The sequence below is a fragment of the Panthera leo genome, chromosome B4 (assembly GCF_018350215.1).
Source record: "Panthera leo isolate Ple1 chromosome B4, P.leo_Ple1_pat1.1, whole genome shotgun sequence".
In the NCBI taxonomy this organism is placed as follows: Eukaryota; Metazoa; Chordata; class Mammalia; order Carnivora; family Felidae; genus Panthera; species Panthera leo.
The window spans coordinates 135,227,404-135,247,870 of NC_056685.1; the positions used below are offsets into that span (position 1 = coordinate 135,227,404).

At 47.3% G+C, this 20,467-nt stretch overlaps 1 protein-coding gene across 2 annotated transcripts in view; it reads right to left on the reverse strand.

Moving 5' to 3' along the window:
* Positions 1-20,467, reverse strand: part of PACSIN2 (protein kinase C and casein kinase substrate in neurons 2) — a 133,831-nt gene that overhangs the window by 90,236 nt on the left and 23,128 nt on the right. The window contains exon 1 of one of the 2 annotated variants that reach the window (XM_042948029.1): positions 20,263-20,432. The exons of the other annotated variant lie outside the window; for it this stretch is intronic. The gene's annotated coding sequence lies outside the window, so the exon portion shown is untranslated. Of the gene's footprint in view, positions 1-20,262; positions 20,433-20,467 lie in introns of those variants that run through there. 2 annotated transcript variants of the gene reach the window in all.

Genomic DNA, 20,467 nt, shown 5'->3' on the forward strand with positions numbered 1-20,467 from the left:
CGGGTGCTACCTAACAGATGGGAAGCAGGGAGCCCCACCTAGGAGGGTGGGGGAGATGGGAAAACTCTCCGGAAGCTGGGCCACGGGTGGAGTCAGGTAAGGAAGGGGCTGAGGCTCCCTCCTCCCCCAAGAGGGGAGAGGGCACCGGACGGAAGCTCCCAACTTTACCCACCAGGGTTATTTTGTCCACCAAGGGCACTAAAACAAGAAGAAAAACGAATCACCCCCCATTATTTCATTTCAAAGGCATTTTAATAATAAAAAAGGCATCTGACACTAAAAAGCAGGTCATACAACTTCAGAATAAATCAAGAGCCTCAAGCTAAATATCTCTGGCTTTGTAAAGAATAATTACAATGTTGATACTTTGGCCCCATGGCAGTAAAAACACCATCATGAACTGGTGTTTAGAAATTCTACAAATATTAGGTAAAATTAGGGACTATTTATGACATTTTATACACATGTGCCATGATGTTTACATACAATGACTACTATACTTCCTGATAACCCTGCAAGGTGGGAGGCCTGTCCCCATCTTTTGAAAGAGAAAACTAGAGCTCTAGGGAGGTGGCTTGCCGATGGTCACACAGTGGTGACAGTGCACAGAGCTCTACAATTGGTTCCCTCTGCCAGCGGAGTCCTGGGTCCCACAAGCATGCGGTGACGGTGTGGGAGAGCTCTGGGAGACCTCTGAGGGCCTTATCAGAACTCAACCTGTTCTGGGGCACCTGGGTGGCTCAGTCGGTTGAGCGTCCAACTTTGGACACTGAGCCTGCTTGGGTTTCTCTTTCTCTCTCTCTCTCTCTCTGCCCCTCCCCTGCCCATTCATTCATTCTCTCTCTCTCTCTGAAAATAAATAAACTTTGAAAAAAATTAAAGAACTAAACATGTTTTATTGTTGCTTTGGAGGTGGCAAAGGAAGAATTCAGTTCTTGCCTTTTCTTTTTTTGATAATCCCAAACAACCAACTCAAACCCTTCATGAAACCAGGAGAGGTATAAATATGTAAATAAGTGAAATCACGATCCCAAGCATCCCAGAATGCTCTCATTACCTTCTCCTCCAATTAGACCAGTGCCAGCGATAAAGAAGATGGGAAAGATGGGAGAAGATCGAGAATCCCGATGTGCCAAGAAATAGGGGACATCCAAACCCTTATTCAAGAATGCTGTGCTTCAGCCCGGCCTGTAAATATACATTTAGAGTTTAATGAATGAATCTAAAGCCTGCAGGCACTGTTGAGTATTGTAGAAATTCAATTTATTTATTTATTTTTTTAGTTTATTTTTATTTATTTTGAAAGAGAGAAAGAGCAAGCAGGGGAGGGACGGGGGCAGGGGGGAGAATCCCAAGTAGGCTGCTCACTGTCAGCGCCGAGCCCAGTGTGGGGCTTGAACTCACAGACGGTGAGATCATGACGCAAGCCGGTCAAGAGTCGGTCACTCAACCAACGGAGCCCCCCAGGTGCCCCTAAAAATTCAATTTAAAGACATGCTCTCTAACCCTAAAAGCTCCCATTCTCAGGTCTGAAATGGGATTATAAATAGAATACCAACGACAAACTTACAAGTGTATCTCGTTTTACAAATTTCATGTTTTCCTTCTACTTTTACCACTTAAAATTGAAGCCTACTCTAAACAATCTTAAACACGACATTCCCAGTTGTACTTCGACAAGGCACGAGGCCCTGCCAAGTGAGGACATTACAGGCTGGCCTCCATGGGCAAGGTGGAGCTGAGTGGGGCCAAGCAACAGAGAGGGGCAGTGGTGAGCAGGCGCGGACCCTGGCAGGCTTCTAAGCTCCTCCACCTGTGACACGAAGACAGCCTCAGTCGCCACACCGGGGCCCGGGAAGATGAAGGGAGGTAACGTACACACAGGGCATTTTTACATGGTGGCCGCTGAGGTCAGCCCCACGATGCCGACCACAGCCAAAGTCGCGGAAGGATCAAAGGGGACTCTCCTAGGATAGGGTGGAAACGTAGCAGGCAAAGACGCAGGGACTCGGGTGGCAGCAGCGCCCCAGGAAATTCAGAGGGCAGGCGACCAACACAGGTCAGAAACTCAACAATGCAATCCGAATGGAGGCAAACCCACGGTGACCACGAGGAACCACGTATGGATATGGACGGGACTGCTTCAGATGGTCTTGCGAAGGAAAATAAAGTGTGGGGGCTCTGCCCAGAGGCCAACCGGGCTGAGCGGCAGAGAGGGCTGAGTCCGGGACAGGTCTCAGGGGCACACGGCGAGCACCCTGGCAGGGGTCGCAGGAGAGAGCAAGCTGTTCAGCCTGACGGTGGTTGCCCCACATCCGTGCCCGGTGACCCGGCTCAAGACAGAGTATAGACGAGGAGCCCATTTCCCCCGTGAGTGAGACTGAAGTAAAGGACAGGTTACAAGGGCTCAGTTGGTTAAGCGTCCAACTCTTGATCTCAGCCCAGGTCATGATCTCACGGTTCATGAGATCGAGCCCTACATGGGGCTCCGTGCTGACAGTGAGGAACCTGCTTGGGATTCTCTCTCTCCTTCTCTCTCTGCCCCTCCCTCACTTGTCCTCTCTCTCACTCTCGCGCTCTTAAAATAAATAAGTAAACATTAAAAAAAAAGAAAAAAGGACAGGTTACAAATGGCTTAAATCATATGATCCCATTTGTTTCTAAAAATCACATTTGTGTGTAGTAAACGTAATGCTCTGGAGAAGTGAACATCAAGGTACTGACAGTGATTTTCTTCTTTTGAATAATTTGTACTTGTATTTTACAAAGTACGTGCATTGATTTTACAATGAAGGAATAAACGGAGTTCCTTACAAGAGTTTAAACCCAAACGGGTGACTCCAAGGCAGTGCGTGGCAGGCCTGTGGAGGGCCCACGGCTGCACAGAGGGCACTTGGGACCACGACGCTCGGAAGCCTCTGGGCACGGCACACCCAGGGGGCGAACCCCTGCCTGCAAGGCTTCCATAAACCCCCCCGTTCTGGACAAACCCTGGAGCAAAGATGCCATCAACCAAAGCCTGACAGAACCTCCAGAGGGAGGCACGTCACCCTTGCAGCTGGTCTCACTGGTTGTGCAGTCTTTCACGTGGGAAAGCCAAGGGATGGGGTTCCTGGGCATACCCCACAATTCACTCCATAACTGCGTCTGAGATCTTATGAACCATTTCCATACACATACTTAAGTCCTAGGAAGGGTCGAGGCTCTCCAGCCGCATCCAAAAGCAGAAGACGCTGGCCCCGGCCTCAGACCAACGATCTCATCCACAGTAGAATGCTTCTTTAAGACCTCGGCATCACCCAAATTAACTCCACGCAGAGGCGGGTCTGAGGGAGCCATTGTGGAGGGTAAGCACATCTGAGGTTACCAGAAGAACAGAACCAAATGAAGGCCCCGTCCCCAGGGCCATCCACACACAGGCAGGGGAGACTTCTCAGGCTCTCACAGTTTGACGCCTCCCAGTGAGAAGCCTGAGAAAGGGGAGTCAGCTGCCAGACAGCCCCTTCCCTAAGAGGGGACAAGGATCCCAGTGCTTCTGGCAACACACATGACCCACAGAGCTGGGTGACCACCGAACCCATACAACGAACATACGCACGCAAAGCTGTATAAAGGTCGTGACAGCGAAGACGGTCCTGTGACAGTACCTACGTACCTGGATTAGGGCTGGGGCAAATTTATTTGTTTTTAATTTTTAATCTTTATTTATCTTTGCAAGAGAGAGAGAGAGAGACAGAGTGTGAGCAGGGGAGGGACAGAGAGAGAGGGAGACACAGAATCTGAAACAGGCTCCAGGCTCTGAGCCGTCAGCACAGAGCCCGACGTGGGGCTCGAACTCATGAGCTGTGAGATCATGACCTGAACCGAAGTCGGATGCTCAACGGACTGAGCCACCCAGGTGCCCCAGGGCTGGGGGAAATTTTATAAACAGTCCAGAGCATTGACTTCCAAGGCCAAGATCTTCTTTAAGATGTGGCACCAAGCATATTTATGATGCTTCATGACAGTGTTCACTTTTACAACTCCTCACTCTGTAACTGTGTTGGTGGGTGAATGGTGGGGGGAGGAGTTGGACACGAAGAGCAAGCTGACCCAGACCCTGGGGCCCTTTGTGCTTATTCCGCCAGTGTGCCCCTTCCAAATCCACTTCCAGTTCCCTACCTGTTAGAAAGTGTCTTGAGGCTCGGCGGGGGGGCGGGGGGGGGGGGGGGGACTGGGATCTTTAACTGGTACCAGTATTTCTCTGCTTCACTTATCGAAACGCCAGATTCACAATGTGTAATGTTCAAAACAGTGCATATATAAGAAATAGGCCACGTCCAAATTCATTAGATTCAGATGCTCTTTCCAACAAATTAATGTGACAACAGTTAAGATTTTCTGTCTGTTCCACAAACGTATTCCAACTCATCTATGACCTCATTTTCTGCAGGATTAATTTCTGATGGTACACCAATTATTGTGCTACGTCTGTGACGTTAAGAAATACTGCCATTGGGGCGCCTGGGTGGCGCAGTCGGTTAAGCGTCCGACTTCAGCCAGGTCACGATCTCGCGGTCTGTGAGTTCGAGCCCCGCGTCAGGCTCTGGGCTGATGGCTCGGAGCCTGGAGCCTGTTTCCGATTCTGTGTCTCCCTCTCTCTCTGCCCCTCCCCCGTTCATGCTCTGTCTCTCTCTGTCCCAAAAAAAAAAAAAAAAAAGAAATACTGCCATTACATGATCATTAGCAGTACCACTGAACACTGGTTTATACACAAGCTTGTCTTCCCACGGAGGCCTTGGGGAAGAACCAAATACCTTCAAGATGAGTCCTACCAGCCCGAACGACCCTGGCAACAACCAACATCGTAACACCTACACCCTCAAAACCATGTGGGATTCATTGTATCTGTAGACTGGAAATGTTTTCCTCTTCATCTTTTACAGAAAACGTCAACCGTAGGGGAGCCTGGGTGGCTCGGTCGGTTAAGTGTCCGACTTTGGCTCAGGTCATGATCTCATGGTTCATGAGTTCGAGCCCCGTGTCAGGCTCTGGGCTGACAGCTCGGAGCCTGGAGCCTGCTTCAGATCTGTGTCTCCCTCTCTCTCTGCCCCTCCTCTACTCATACTCTGTCTCTCAAAAATGAATAAATGTTAAAAAAAAAAAAAATTAAAAAAAAAAAGAAAACGTCAACCATATAAAAAGTAAAAAGACTAGAATCATGACCCCTAGTTTCAACAATTACCAATGGAGGGCTGGCCTCGTTTCACTTGTGATTGAGAAAATTGTTCAATGCTCCCAGAATCGTGGGCCCCAGATGTGTTTTCACGGGACCCGGCAGGCCCACAGCACGGGTGCTTACTCTGGGAAGAGGCACACGGCAGAGGAGAGGCCCTCACCCGAAGGGAATGGCAACTTTTTGGGGAGCCAGAGCCGCTCAAGCCATGTGTCACACTGAGGAGTAAAAATACTATCCCACAAGGTGACCCTCACCAGGGATCAATCATGCTGACGTCACTGCGCTCCCTGAAACGGTTTCAGGCAGGCGCTTCACCTCTGCCATATTCTTCCCCACAACTCATAAGTCCCATCCAATAATGTGAAAAAAAACATGAGGTAAACCCAAAGTGAGGGACATCCCCCCAAATATCTGACCGGCATTCTTCAAAATTGTCAAGGTCGTGAAAAACAGGGAAAGGCAGAAACCATCACAGATGAAGGAGACCAGGATAAACGCGATGTGATGTCCTGGACCGGATGCTGGAACAGACAGAATCTCAGTGGAAAAAGCAGTGAAATCCAAGCACAGTCTGTAGTTTAGCTAATAACTCTGTACCAACGTGAAATTCTTGGTTTTGCCAAGTGTGCTGCGGTTACATAAGATGTTAACATTCGGGGAAACTGGGCGAAAAGCCTGTGGGAACTCTCTGTATTGTCTTTGCAACTTTTCTGCATACCTCAATTTTTTCCAAAATAAAAAGCTTATCGCAGAAAAAATAATATAAAAAATTCAACTGGCTAATAAGTGTTCATTATACCCTTTATGAGGAGTCGGTGGCAACGTGGCCTTCCTTCTAAAATTCATCCAGGGAAGACGAAGCGTGAAGAAATAAAAGTTGGCTAAAGAGTCTCAAAGAAAGGGAGCCCGCTGACCTGAAGGAAGCTGAAGGCCGTTCAAGGTCGCTAACGCTGTGCACCACTGGACGCGGGGGCATCTGACTGTAGCGATGAACTGGGTTGACAGAGGTGACCACCAAACCACCAGACTGCACTGCCTGGTCTCCCCACTCCAGCCTCAGCAGAGCCGGCCAGGAGCAGGCCCGGGCTCCCGCCCTCCCTTCCCGCCCAGCCTCTCCCCTCCAGAGCCTCTCTTGGTTCACTCAGCAAGCTCTGAGGGTCTGCTGGCTCGAGGACTGAAAACAATAAAAGGAGGAGGGATTACATACCACCGTATGAGAATTCATTTTTAAAACAAGAGTTTTTTGGGGGCGCCTGGGTGGCTCAGTCAGTTGAGCACCCGATTCTTGATTTCGGCTCAGGTCATGATCCCAGGGTTGTGAGATCAAGCCCTGAGTCGGGCTCTGTGCTGACGGCACAAAGCCTGCTTGGGATTCTCTCTCCCTCTCTCTCTGTCCCTCCCCCACTCACTCGTGCACTCTCTCAAAATAAACATTAAAAAAAAAATTTTTAATTTTTTTGAGATTGAGAGCAACAGAGTATGAGGGAGGGGGCAGAGAGAGAGAGAGAGAGAGAGAGAGAGAGAGAATCCTTAGCAGGCTCCAGGCTCTGAGCTATCAGCAAAGGGCCCGACACGGGGTTCGAACTTGTGAACTGTGAAATCATGACCTGAGCCAAAGTCAGACGCTCAACCGACTGAACCACCCAGGCACCTCAAAATAAATAAACATGTAAAAAATAAAAACAAAAAATAGTTTTTTATAAATCTCGAGAAAAGATGAGCTATTATCAGAAATGCACTGGGTGGTGGGGGGGTTACCTGGCTTGCTCAGTTGGTAGAGCATAGGACTCATAATCCCAGGGTCATGAGTTCAAAGCCCCACATTGGGTGTGGAGCCTACTTAAAAATTTTTTTTAATTTTTATTTTTTAACGGGGGCGCCTGGGTGACTCAGTCGGTTGAAGACCAGACTTCAGCTCAGGTCATGATCTTATCGTTTGTGAGTTCGAGCACCACATTGGGCTCGGCGCTGAGAGCTCAGAGCCTAGAGCCTGCTTCAGATTCTGTCTCCTACTGTCTCTGCCCCTTCCTCATGCGCGCGTGAGCTCGCTCTCTCTCTCTCTCTCTCTCAAATGAATATTTTAAAACATTGTTTTTAATTTTTAAGAAAAGAACTGTGCACTAGCAAGTATGAGGCTGAGCTCTGCACAGGGAAAGGGCTGGAAGCAGCAGAAGCAGGATTCTGCCCTTGGTCTTTCTGACCCAGAGACCATGCTTGGAAGGGCGGAGCCTATCGCCTCACAAAGACTGAAAATTCACTCGTGCTTTTCAACAGCTTTGCATGTGCTTCTTCGTAACAGTGCCTTCCCGCATTTGAAACAGGACACAGTTCTAGAAATCAAAGCACACACCTGGGTTTCAAATTATAAACAGCATATGGGGATTTAATTCATTCAGAACTGGATTTAAGAAGACTTTTGTGGCCGGAGTCAACACAAAGTAAGCACGTTAGCACAGCCAATGTCCTCCTGGGCACTAGAGCAAACGTCCTGCACTTGAAGGTCAGCCCACGGAAGAATTGATGTGAAATACTCCTGCCCAAGCGCTGTGCAGCAAAATTATTGAAAGACAAAGAGAGAGAACCAGTAGCGATTTTTTTTTAAACAATCTTAAAAAAAAAAAAAAAGACAGCTAAAAAAAGGTTGTACTTGTTCTCCAGAACAACAGCTTGAAAACGACAGTCTGCCACGTTTCTCATCAATGAGCAACTTCATTATTTCTGCTTATCCAGTAATTGGAGAGTAACTGAAGACTGTCTTGCAAAATTCAGGTCAAAACTCCCCCAGCGCCCTGAGTGACGCAACCAGGAGTCTGTACAATAGGGTCACTGCCCGACGGCCCTCCACTGAGCCTTCGCTTTTCAACTTCACACTGACAAAAAGGCCACATAGGCTCTTTTCCATTCATTTTTTAAATACTGTATTGAGTTAGAAACTGTCCAAATACACCCTGGACTTTACACATTTGATAGACTCTAGAGGACAAGCTCTCGGGCCCCGTACCCAGGCTCGCCAGGCCTGGCAAGCCCCACACCGGCACCAGGCACAGCAGCCTTCCCCGGACGCCCAACGGGGCCGGGGTGCTCGGCTGTAAGAAGACCGGCAGGTCTCGTCTCAGGTTGCGGAGGGGATTAGGTGAGATAAAACACCTGGTCTGGCACCTGACCGCCTATCGTGTCCCAAAATCTCAGTCTCCTTCCCCCCAAATCCCTCTATCCACTCTCCTTCTGGTTGTCCTCCAAGACCTAGGTACCACAGAACAGCAAAAAGCCAATTCCACTGAGGAGCCAGCACAGCCGGCTTTATTGTCCCCGCACAGCTCTTTCCCGCGGGCACCAGATGACAGGTACCACACCCACCACACTCATCTATCAATCTCCTATGAATTTCATTTGTATTCCGACGACCTCTACACTGATTTCCACGAAGGAGGATTTTCTCAGTGCTCCTGGTCTGTTACCCCGTGTCTAACTCCTCCCCGGGGGAACAGCCGCACACTCTTCTCGGTGGGCAGGGGACAGCTACCAAACACAGGCTTCTTGTCTGGGTGGAGATTATCATTAAAAGATCATAAGCAAGAGGAACAAGGCGGGTGACACCATAATCCCAGATTTCAAGATCTACTACACGAAGCTAAAGAACTCAAAACAATACGGAACTGGCACAAAAACAGATCAATGGCACGGAACAGAAAGGCCGGAAATAAACCCACGCTTATATGGTCAATTAATCTTCGACAAAGGAGGCAAGAATATTCGATAGGCAAAAAACAGTCTCTTCACTAGGAAAGACTGTGCTGGGAAAACTGCATAGCCACATGGACCTCTTTCTCACACCATACACAAAAATAAACTCCAAGTGGACTAAAGATCTAAATGTGAGACCTGAAACCATAAAATTCCCAGAAGATACATAGGCAATAAACTCTTGGACAACAGCCTTAACAATGTATTCATGGGTAAGTCTCCTCAGGCAAGGAAAACAAAAGCAAAAATAAACTATTGGGACTATACCCAATAAAAATAAACAGCTTTTGCACGGCAAAAAGAACAAAAAACAAAAACGATCAAAAAAAACAAAAAGGCAACGTACTGAATGGAAGGAGAGATTTGCTTGTGATATATCTGGAAAGGGGTTAATACCCAAAATAAAAACTTACACAACTCCACACACACACACACACACACACACACACACACACACACACACGAATTGAAAAATGGGCAGAGGACTGAAATAGACATTTCTCCAAACAAGACACACAGATGGCCAACAGACATAGGAAAAGATGTTCAACATCACTGACCATCAGGGAATGCAAATCAAAACCACAATGAGATGTCACCTTACACCTGTCAGAATGGCTAGGCTGAAAAAGACGATTAACAGGTGTTGGTGAGGATGCAGGGAAAAGGGAACACTCGTGCACTGTTGGCAGGAATGTAAACTTGTGTGACCGCTGTGGAAATGGTATGAAGGTTCTTCAAAGCATTAGAAATAGACGTACCATATGATCCAGTATTTCCACTACTGGGTATTTACCCAAGAAAACAAAAACACTAATCTGACAAGATACATGCACTGCTATGTTTATTGCGGCATTATTTACAATAGCCAGGATACGGAAGCCGTCCAAGTGTCCATCAATAGATGAATAGATAACAAAGATGTGGTACGTGTGTCACACACACTGGAGTATCGCTCAGCCATAAAAAAAGAATGAGCTTCTGCCCTTTGCAAGAATATGGATGTGGACCCAGAGAGTATTGTGCTAAGGGAAATGAGTCAAGGACAAATACCATTTGGTTTCACTTATATGTAAAATCTAAAAAACGAAACAAAGAAAAACAACAGAAACAGACTCATACACACGGAGAACTGGTGGGTGCCAGAAGGGAGGTGGGTGCAGGGATGGGCGAAATAGGTGAAGGAGATTAAGAGGTACAAACTTCCAGTTATAAAATAAGTAAGTCACAGATGAAAAGCACAGCGCAGGGGATGCAGGCAATAATGCGGTAATAACGCCGCGTGGCGACAGACGGCAACGGCACTTACCATGGTGGGCACCGCGTAACGTGCAAAATTGTCAAAACACCACGTTGTGCACCTGAAGCTAATATAACATTGTACGTCAACTACACTTCAAGAACAAAGCAAAAACATAAAAATAAAATAAAAATAAAAATAAAAATAAAGAAGAGGTCATCGGCATTGGACTCATTAAGGCCTCTTTTCCTTCCCTCTCCCCTGCAGACCAATGCAAGGCCGCCATCTGGAGCAAAGATATCTGCTCGGGAGACCCAGCGAACCTTCAAGGAGGCCATGCCCGAAGGCGGGTCAGGGAGAGCCAGCAAATCCACCCGGCTAGTGCCACCATATCCTCCACGTCTGTTATGAAGGGGGTACCTGGTCACTTCTGACGCTCGTGGCATCTCTCACGGGTCCCAACCTGAGTGAGTGTAACCTACTAACTCACTCAAACCCGATTCCAATCGGTACTCAATTATGAGCATTTACGAAGCTCTTGTCATATGCTCACTGTAAAAGTGCTAATTTTAAGGGAGACAGAGATCCACTTAGAGAGTCTCCGTCCTTGAGGTTCACTCATAAGGAAGATAATACCAAACACTTTAATAAAAGGCAGAATGGAGGAAGGGAGGTTGTCTCTAGTGGTGGTAAGCTGACCAGGCACAGACCAGGAACAGACCCTCAGGGCCAGAGGTAGGGAGGAATGGGGAGCTGTCATTTCATGGGGACAGATTCAGTCTGGGAAGATGAAGAAGCTCTGGACACGGATGGTGGTGGTGGTTGCACAACAATGGGAATGTGCTTCGTGCCACACAATCGCACAACTTAAATGTTTATTTGTTTTGAGACAGCAAGAGTGAACAAGCAGGAGAGGAGCAGAGAGAGAGAGAAAGAGAGACTCCCAAGCAAGCTCTGCACTGTCAGAGCAGAGCCTGACGCGGGGCTCGAACTCACCAACTGTGAGATCATGACCTGAGCTGCCATCAAGAGTCGGACACTTAATCGACTGAGCCACCCAGGTGCCCCAGAAGTGAACAATTTCAAATGGTTAAAATGGTGAAAATGGTAGGAGTGCCTGGCTGGGTCACTCATCGGTGGAGTATGTGACTCTTGATCTCGGGGTTGTGAGTTCAAGCCCCATGTTCTGTGTAGGGATTACTTTAAAAAATAAAATCTATGAGGCGCCTGAGCAGCTCAGTCAGTTAAGCATCCGACTTCAGCTCAGGTCGCGACCTCGCAGTTAGTGGGTTCGAGCCCCACATAGGGCTCTGTGCTGACACCTCAGAGCCTGGAGCCCTCTTCAAATTCTGTGTCTCTCTCTCTCTCTCTTTGCCCCTCACCCTCATGCTCTCTCTCTCTCTCTCAAAAATAAACATTTTTTAAAAAATTTTTTAATCAAAAGTAAACATTTAAAAATTTTTAATAAAATCTTTAATTAAAAAATAGAATGGTTTAATTGGTAAATTTTATATTATGCATACTTTACTACAATAAAAAAAGTCAATTTTAATTTAAAAAAAAAAAAAGCAAAGAAAAGAAACAGACCCACACATACTTCTAAACTCCTCTATGGCAGAGGTGGTGTCCCACAGCACAGAGGAGTCTCTCAATAGTGATGCCACATCAACCAGTCATCCACATGGAAGGAAATAATACTGGATTCCTACTTCACACAAAAAAACAATTACAAAAATCAACTTCAGATAGGCTAAGGCTTCATGTGGAAAGCAAAACTTTAAAATTGTTAGGAGAGGGGCCCGTGGGTGGCTCAGTCGGTTAAGCGTCTGACTTTGGCTCAGGTCGTGATCTCACGGCTCGTGAGTCCGAGCCCCATGTCGGGCTGTGTGCTGACAGCTCGGAGCCTGGAGCCTGCCTCAGGTTCTGTGTCTCCCTCTCTTTTTGCCCCACCCCCCACCTGCACTCTGTCTCTATCTCTCAAAAATAAACAAATGTTAAAAAAAACTTTTCTTAGAAGAAAATGAATATCTTTATAGACTCAAGGCAAGGAAGGGTTTCCTTTAAAAAGTCATTAAAAGTACCAGATCATTAAAGAAAAGATTTAATCTAGTGAACTGCAATGAAATTAAAAATGTTTAACAAAAGATAGCATAATGACAATAAAAACACATGGACAAGGTAGGAGGCAATATCTGTGTCTCACTGAACCAGCAAATCGGCTACTATGCAAATGAAGAAGAACCAACACAAATCAATAAGGAAAATACAGACAACCCAAGAGACGTACAGAAGACTCATCAGGCGTCACCAAAGAGGACCCATGGATTGCTAACACCCACATGAAAAGATGCTCATCTTCATCAGTAACCAGAGAGATGCAAATGAAGGCCAGAACGAGAACACTGACAGCCATTAGATGGGCACAATTAAGGAGTGCGACAATAGGGGCGCCTGGGTGGCTCAAGCGGTTAAGCGTAAGACTCTTCATTTCCGCTCAGGTCATGATCTCACAGTTCGGTTTGTGACTTTGAGCCCTTGGGCTCTGCACAGATAGCACAGAACCTGCTTGGGATTCTCTCTCTCTCTCTCTCTCTCTCTCCCTCTCCCTCTCCCTCTCTCTGCCCCTCCCCGCCCCCAAAATAAATAAATAAATAAATAAATAAATAAACAAACATTTAAAAATTTGTTTAAAAAAGGAAGTGTGACAATAGCCAGTGTGGAAGAGAATGCCTATGCATGTGATTAATTTTATAGGCCAAGTTGACTGTCACAAAGTGCCCAGGTATTTGATCGAACACTGTTCTGGGTTTTTCTGCAAGGGTGTTTTTGAATAAGATTAACATTTTAATCAGTAGATTGCCTTCCACAATGTGGGAGGATCCTACTCTAATCAGTTGAACACAGGACAAAATAGCCAACCCTCCCCCAAGTAAGAGAGAATCCTCTTTCAGCCGGCCTTCAGGAGGGCCTGGACTGTAGCACGGTGTCTCTAGGGCTCGCACCTGCTGGCCCAGACTGTAGATTTGGGCATGTCAGTCTCCATAAGCACGTAAGCCAATTCCTCGAAATAAATCTCTTTCTACAGATACACACATCCTATTGGTTCTGCTTCTCTGGAAAACCCTGACTAATACAATGCACACAATGCAACGCTATTCAGCAGTAAAAAGGAATTTGCAGATTACTTACGATTCTCTTTTTATAAAGCTCGTAAACAAAAAGTGAATACATTGGTTATACATGCATACATAAATATTCTTTTTTAAGTTAAAAAAATTTAAAAATTTAGAATAAAATAATTAAAATAATTTTTTTTTTTAAAAAGGCAGGTTAATGAGGGAATGATAAAATATCCTGGAATACCTTTACCCACTGGCAGGAAATACCTACTAGGAGCTTCCCTGTGGTGCAGGACTGTTAAATTCCCAAGCTGGGAGGCTGGCTTCAAGGTCATTATTATGCTTCAAAACTTGCGGGGACCAGTCTAGAAGCTGCCATCTGACCCGAAGCCCAGGGTTCAGAGCACTCCAGCCTTCCCTCCCCCTCATTTCAAGAACACTGGTCCACTTATTTTGCATGTGGAAGAGGAAGGGAGAGGTCAGAGATGATGGCTGGGCTAAGCCCTCGCAGAGAGGGTACAGAACCGCGGGCACCTGCCAGGTTACCCGCGCTGCCACTGGCCCTCGGCAATCCGGACGCGGCACTCAGTTCCCGGTACTCGTACCGCTCCTCTGGCCGGTGAGGTGGCTCCTCTCGGTAACAATCGTCTCCGCCACCCAACCCCAGGAATTCATTCCTGGTTCCTGCAGGGTGAGGTCAGGAGCCACACCTGGTGGTGAAAGGCCAGTGGGAAGTCCTCGGGACAAGCGGTCACACGCTCCAGGCAGAAGACAAGCACAGGGCCAGCTCACTGGACAGACACTGCCACAGCCCCTCCTCTGGCCCCTCTCCCCATGCACCTGTCACGTCCACAGGATCATCCGGGGGCTCACGGTTGTGAAGGAACAGGGCGGCAGGCGGGCCTCCCTGTCGTGCCGGAACTTAACAGAACGACAACTTAATGTGCCTGCTGCCCGCTGCTGGGAAATACTTCCGTATTTATGTAGATTCCTTCTATGACCATTTTACTTAGAATCTCATCAGGATTAGCTGTTGGATTTTATTATACGCCTTTTAAACATCTGCTAACACCGTCAACGTAGGTTTTAATTTTATGTAGTGAATTGGTCAGCATAACATTGAGTACTTACCAGGCACCAAGCCCTGTTCTCATCACTGTGGACGTATTTATCCCACATTTAGCCCTTACGTCAACCCTATACGACGGTGCTGTTCTTGTGCTACTGATTTTACAGATGACACCAAAGCTCAGGAGATTTAAATAACTCAGCCAAAGTCAGAGAGTTGACAGACGTCAGGACTGGAACACAACATGCTCCTAAGCCCTGAGCCAGAGCCTCTGCCGGCTGACACACTTCCTGTTAGGCTACCCTGTGCTCCGGTAATAAACCGTACTTGGTCATGGAAAGTAAAGCTTTTTTTTTTTTTTTTTTTTTTTAATTCAAGTACAATTAACATACACTGTTATTATCAGTTTAGGATGTACAATAAAATGATTCAACAATTCTGTACATTTCTCAGTGCTCATCACCATAAATGTACTATGCATCCCCTTTATTTCCCCATCCCCCAGCCCACCTCCCCTCTCTAATCTTTTAATACACCACTATATTCAAATTACTGTTCTGGTTAGAAATATATTTAGAAATGTTCCAAATATATATAAACATACATATGCATACACACACAGGAAATTGGTCTATAGTCTTCTCTAGACCATGGATGGAAGAGGAAATCTAAACACTGTAAAGCAACAGACACATAGGACTACATAAAAATTTTTAAGCTTTATGGAAAAAGACATCTAAACAAAATAAAAACAAATTATAGGAACACCAGCCAGAGGGACATATTTGCAATTCATACAACAAGGGATTTATAGCCCAATGTACAAAAAGCTCCTAAAAACCAAAAAGCAAATTCAATAAAAGAAAAAAAATGGACAAGGATTATGGATAAAAAAAAAACTCCCAGAAGAAATACAAACGGCTAATAAATATGTGTGATGTTCCTCAGCCTCACCAGTACTCAGGAAAATATAATACAACAACGGGATGCTATTTTCACCCATCAGATTAGCCAAAGACAAACATCTAGCGCCTGGTGGAAATGCCCAGAAAAGGCACACAAGTCACACGCTGTTGCTGTAATTATGTCCTACAAAAAGGCTGAAGCAATTCAATCCGGCCCAACTACCGAAAACTACTGCCGTGGGGAGATATCCAGAATACAGCATTCACTCGCTCACTCATCCAACAACAAACACGTACGACACGCAGAGCACTTTGTCAGAGCTCTGTTTCTCAGACAGCTTAAATTCAGGAGTCTGCAAACTAAAAGGAAGTGAAAACAGCCAGTTGCTGAGCGGTGCCTACAGTATGTTCCTGCTTTTATTAAAACATGCTCTGATGTCTGTGAGAGCCTAGAGAAAGTTGTGGAAGGCTCGGCTGCACCAGGTCAGTGCTGGGTTATCTCCACAGTGTTGTGACTGGAAGTTTACCACCGCCTGGACGTGTATACATCTTTCTGTTTCGCTTGGCATGAACATAGAGTGACAAAGGCAGTAACCTGTAACTTCGAAAAATCTAAGAAAGACTATTGCGGCTTTGGTTTACACACAACAAAAGAACAGCACAAAGTCCACGTCGGCTTGGGGCACAGAGTCCAGAGTCCACCCCCTGTCAGGCCGACGGGTGCAAAGCTGGGCTCTCTGCTCCGGGATGACGCTGTGTCTCCTCACCCGAATTCACCCACCCACACAGGGGGCATCTCAAGAAGACTTCGCCTCTCATACAGACAGTAAGTTTTGGGAGGCAGGCTGGAAACATGGCTTGAACTCTTGAGTTCCTATGGATGACATGCTACATACTTTTAGCCTCTAGAAGTTCAGGTGAACTCATCTGAGACACATACAAAAGTGTCTCTGCATCCTGGATGCATCCTGGCCCTTGTTAACGTGTTATCCCACTTCACAGGGCGCCCTGCAAAGCCTTTCCCAACAGGCTGCTCCTTGCCCAGCACCCGTTTCTCCCCCTTCTGGCTACGGCATTCCAACTGGGCTTCGGGGGTGGGGGGTCCCCCCACCCCTTGGAAACAATCGTCCCTTCCCTGACTCCTTTTCGGTCTGTGAGGCAGCACCCCACCCGCTGTCTTCTAAGGAAGCGATTTTATGCTCAGGTTAGCTTAGAACCACAGAACCGTGACTGGTACACCGTTTCGTGACTGAAAGGAACACCATCCTTCTTGACCGATCCACTGGAGCAGAGCACAAACACAGGTATTTTAAAGCTCTGTCACTTAGGAGAAATAGCCTGTGCCTCTACAAAGGATGGAGACACAGAAACTTCAAAAATAGATTTACTTACCGCTGCCCAAGACCCAGTGACAGTTACATACATTTAAATCTCTACTCACAGAAAAATACGCAGCTGAACACAGAAAGAAATGATTGGCCGGTCAAACACCTACTTCTCCATGCAGTCTGACCCCTTCCTGCTGGGAGCACAGGTTCTCTCTGAAGACATCTGCCAGTCTTTGACTTGCGTATCAGTTACTGAAATACAGCAGTGGCCCCCACGAGGCTGAAGGCTTCCGGAGAACAGAATCCCCATCTAATTTACTAAAGGACCCTCTTGGTATATCAACTGCATGTGGCAAACAGACCCCGCACGCTGCCCAATGTGCTAAGCAAGTGTTTGTCCCTGGGAATATTAGCACCGGGAAACCTCACTGAAAGGGAGTTGGGGAGTTCTGGCAGGGGGAGCTCCCAAGCCCCCCCACCGATTGGTGAACTGCAGACCCAAGAGGAAGAGACAGACTTGACCTTGCACGCATACCACTCCACTACTCCAGTAGGGGGAAGAGATGCTTCCCTATCCCCTTGGTCAAGGGCTCAGCCAACGAAGACCCACCATACTTTGAATTCCCAGGTTACTCCAATGGACCTTTAGTTTGTAACAACCTTCTCAGCTTACCCCTTTCTCCTTAAAAAAGCACACCTCTCCGCTGTTCCCTGGACTTGTCTACAGTTTTGCCAAAACTGGTTTGGCCCGGATTGTAATTCTCTTATTCCTGAATAAACTGAATAAACCCTTCTTTTGCTGGTAAAATAACTGGGAATTTTTATTTTTAAAGTCAACATCCCCAAACCTATTTATGCCATTGTACCAATAAATATACGGGTACAAAAATAAGCATTTACATATAGATATAAGTATATGTGTACTTGTACGTATACACACACACACACACACACACACACACACACACTTAACTAAAGAAACCCATGAAATAACTACGGTTGTTTCTACGAAAATTACAAGTTGCTAAATTTTTTTTTAAGACTTTTATAAACCCTAACTAAATTACAGGTGTGGGTGAGACAGGTAAGACAAGTATAAAGGATTGGGTGAAAATGTGTAAAACGTTTTAGATTTAGCAACTCAGATTGCTTCATGCATCTTCTTGGTTGTCAACCCTCTTCATCCAAAAACTGAATATGGAAGACAATAAATTATGGGCGTGGTTTACGCAGGAAAACGACTCACAGTTCTGATTTGCAGACAGAAAGTAAAAGGTCAATAAGAGACTGGCACATGAGATGCGCTGATTTTTTTTTTTTTTTTATGTTAAAAATAAAATGCCTAGGGGCGCCTGGGTGGCTCAGTTGGTTAAGCGTCCGACTTCAGCTCAGGTCACCATCTCGCGGTCTGTGAGTTCGAGCCCCGCGTCGGGCTCTGGGCTGATGGCTCAGAGCCTGGAGCCTGTTTCTCTCTGTCTCAAAAATAAATAAACGTTTAAAAAAAAAATAAAATGCCTAGGGACGCCTGGGTGGCTCAGTGGTTAAGGGGCCGACTTCAGCTCAGGTCATGATCTCTCAGTCCGTGAGTTCGAGCCCCGGGTTGGGCTCTGTGCTGACAGCTCAGAGCCTGGAGCCTGCTTCAGATTCTGTGTCTCCCTCTCTCTCTGACCCTCCCCTGTTCATGCTCTGTCTCTCCCTGTCTCAAAAATAAATAAAACGTTAAAAAAAATTTTTTTAAATAAATAAATAAAATAAAATAAAATAAGATAAAATAAAATAAAATGCCTAAACTCTGTATGGTTTTTGTATGATTCTTGCTTTATCCAGCCTCTTCAGTTAGCTGACGGGTGGGTGGCCTGTCTCAGTCTCACGAGACAAATGCTGAGCGACCGCTGACCAGGCATCACGTCAAGTGCCAAGGACAGTGCTGCCTCAAGGGAAACACACTAGAAGACGACTGGGCTGGAGGAGGCGCCCACAGCCTACGGGACACAGCACTTAGCAGAGCAGAAGCATTCTTCCCCACCATCAATGAAAACAGAACAGCTGTGTAATGTGTTTACAGGCCAAGACAAATTAATAAAAGTACCTAGTTCAGAATTCTCAACTTCCAATCTGAAAGAAAAGCCCCGGGCTTCCCTGATGGTGCTCTGATGTTGATGTCAGCCTGCTAACAAGATTCTGCTCCCCGCCGTGCTTGCCCGTCTCCCCAGACCACATCTGGGGACGAAGCGAGACTTACGTGCCTGACCCCGGCCAGCTGGGTAATATACCCCTGATGCAAAGCCGGCTCCAAGGGGAAAAACCACTCCCTTTACTCGGCACTTCAGGGCATCCGGGAATAAGGAGCAAAGTAAACGAGAAGGAAACGGAAATTAAATTGCTCTTACCTCACCTGGGCCAAGAGGTGGCAAAGCTGTGGCCTAATTTGACTGTTACCACCGGGGGGAAGGGCTGAACACCTCCGCATTACAGACACACAGGGCTCTGCCCCTTGGCATATCAACAATGCCACCAATTTAATAACGATGAGATTGCAAAGCCAAGCGGTTTACAACTTCAAAAGACTACTCCAAAAGAGACAACTGCTTACCCAAAAAAAGCAAGGTGGGGGAGGCAGCTGGAAAACAGAAGTGAGGCCAATACTTAATCTTCCTTATTCTAAATTAAATCCTAGGGGCGCCTGGGTGACTCAGTCAGTTAAGCGTCTGACTTTGGCTCAGGTCATGATCTTCCGGTTGGTGAGTTGGGGCCCACGTCGGGCTCTGTGCTGACAGCTCGGAGCCCGGAGCCCGGAGCCCGCCTCGGATTCCGTCTCCCTCTCTCTCTGCCCCTCCCCTATTCCCTCTGCCTCCCTTTTTCTCAGAAGTAAACATGAAAAAAAATTTGTTTAATCCTAAAAATGGATATACATTGGTTTGTTTAAGTAACCAAAGGTCAGGAAAACCGGCCGCTTCCTATAAAGAATGAAGTCAGGAAGCGTGTGGGACAACAGGACCAGAGAGAAGCCCCCTCCTCTTTCAGCGGCTCAGCTCCCCGACCGCGGTGCTCACCCCCGGAGCCGCTTCTATGGGCTCCACACGCCACCCAGCAGCGCCCCAAGATGGGTGCGCTTGGAGGCCCCGTGGCGGCAACTCGTGGTCCCCTGACCACGTCCAGACCCAGTTCCAGGGCTCAGCAGGGTCACCCCTTACTCACCAGCACCCCCAATCAGCCACACCACCCGCCAGCCCTCAGCCAACCCGAGCAGGGCCCGCGCGGTTTTGAGACATTCACCAACATCAAAGAGCACGACGAATCACGCCCCCCACCCCCCAACCCCACATCCGCCATCCAACCTGTGTCGGCCTCTGCACCGCGCCTACTCTGGAGGAAGGGGTCAAGTCTGAAAAAAATCCCAGTCATCTGGCAGGTGCCCCCACCCTACCCCCACCCTGGCCTCACCAAGCAAACCCCAGGTGCCGCCCCTGGCTCCACAGCCCTACCTCCGCTGGAAGCAATTCCACCCACCCCGCCCCACCCCCACCGCGCCCCACCTCGCTGCCGGAATGCGGGACGGACGCGTCCATTATGGGTCCACGGAGAGCCGCCGCCCGTCTCCACACCCACACACCAGCAGAAAGGGCACATCACGGTCACCTTGACTGAGCGTCGGGGGTCTGGCCCGCTACAAATGTCCAGAGTCAGGAGGTTGGAGGTGTCATTTCAAAATCGACGATTCCCGTGCTCTGTAAGCTTGGTCAAGCCACCCCGAGTCAATTTCCCTTTTCCCAGAATGAATACAGAAAACGAAGCAGTGGACAAGAGAGACACACGAAAAGGAAGAGCAACAGCTCCACTGGGA